The 1603-nt window shown below is 37.8% G+C and overlaps 1 protein-coding gene across 2 annotated transcripts in view; it reads right to left on the bottom strand.

Annotated features, from left to right (window-relative positions):
- stxbp6l (syntaxin binding protein 6 (amisyn), like) overlaps positions 1–470 on the bottom strand; it is a 21018-nt gene extending 20548 nt beyond the window's left edge. Inside the window, exon 1 of one of the 2 annotated variants that reach the window (XM_005747783.1) lies at positions 234–470. The gene's annotated coding sequence lies outside the window, so the exon portion shown is untranslated. The remainder of the gene's footprint in view (positions 1–233) is intronic. The other variant, XM_005747782.2, reaches the window with a different exon arrangement.
- Between the last annotated feature and the right edge of the window lie 1133 nt (positions 471–1603).

The raw sequence follows: 1603 nt of genomic DNA on the forward strand, positions 1-1603 counted from the left end.
GTACCACCATGCATTTACCAAACAAAGACTTTCATTGCCATAGTTATAAACAATGTTATTGTTTTCAGCTGCTGTGCAGCTACACTTCAAATAAATTACATCTTTATAAGACAACCAACCCAAAATTGCATGAAACAGTTAAGTCAAACATGGCTAATTGTGTTTTGACATTTTTATTCCTTACTCTACGGTTTTCACTCATTTACCAAACGTAAGTCTAAATGTTATCCTACCTGTTCTTGTTTTCTTCTCTATCCAAATCCTGGACTGGTCTTTGCTTCTACTCCAGTGAGACTCTTGTGTTAGTACAGATGTTCAGTTAGTACGTGGTTAAATTGATCAAATACTTCCAAGGCTTCAGTCCTGAATTTATACCCAGGCACACTAAGTGGCGTGCCTTGCTGTGAAGGCACACAGCAACCATAGTCCATCCCATTTCAAAAGGCTGACAGGCACATGGTATGAGCCAGAGAACAGACAGTTGCTGTCTCAAAAACTGAGCTTTCCGTGGAAGTCTTCATTATTACACATGTGCAAATCTTTATCAGCCAATTAGAATATTGTGAAATTATTTAATTTTAATAACTATATATATATATATCTATATGATGTGACACTGCATCACTCCATGAACACATGAGACAAAAGCCACTACAACCCCAAAGTTTTCTGAACTTTTCTATACATAACAATTAACATAGCTTAAATAATGCTATGTAACTAAAAAATAATTTTAAAAACAAGAATACAATATGCAAAAAAAAATAATGAAGTTAAAACCAATTTTTAAAAAAATAATTAAGAAAATTTAAATAAGCTTAAATTGAAATGACCTAATCCCATAGGGAAATTCATATGTCTGACATAGCTCATCTATTAAAGCCTGATGGTTGTGGGTGCGAATGATTTTCTATATCTCTGAATTTATTCTGTGAATTTTATTTTATTTTTTCCAACAGAGAGAGGAGTACTGATGTTACTGTTGTTGTTTTAAAGTGGCTGAGCAGAGTTATTCAGGATGCCTTCAAATATCTTTAGAGTGCAATTTTACACCATCTCCTACCACTGGAAATGATGTGATATATAACAATGCAAACATTTTCTAAATCAGTACAGCAACAACTGAGTTTAAAAGGGCTTACTAAATGGTGTCAACGTAATGTATTCAGTCTTTTCTAGTCTTTTAACATGGACCCAATAGACAGAAGCCAGCATAGCAGAAATATGGTCTTTCTAGTCCCTGTCACTACTTTCACTGCAGCATTTTGGACTGAAGTCTTTCTTGGGAGATTTTTTTTTTTTTTTTGTGATAACCTGTTTTCTGCTTGGATCACTGAATCCATCAGACGTTTTAGGTGGAGTCCAATCGCCAAACAGAGAGTAGTTCAGGAGTTCAGCAGTGGGGCTAGCGGAGGTGACAAAGCAGTTCTGGTACCGGCTGCATGCCCAGCAGCAGAACAGATCTGGAGGCCACGCAATAGGCAGGCGACTGAGGAGGCGTGACCCGGGAGGTGGCCTGGCAGGAGGCCAACAGTTACTGTATAGCACGTTAGTCAGAGGCCGGTGCCTCGAAACCCTACCGTTGTTGGTCACCTGCTGTTCA

The sequence above is a fragment of the Pundamilia nyererei genome, unplaced genomic scaffold (assembly GCF_000239375.1).
Source record: "Pundamilia nyererei isolate P.nyererei 1_Seehausen unplaced genomic scaffold, PunNye1.0 scaffold00204, whole genome shotgun sequence".
NCBI lineage: Eukaryota > Metazoa > Chordata > Actinopteri > Cichliformes > Cichlidae > Pundamilia > Pundamilia nyererei.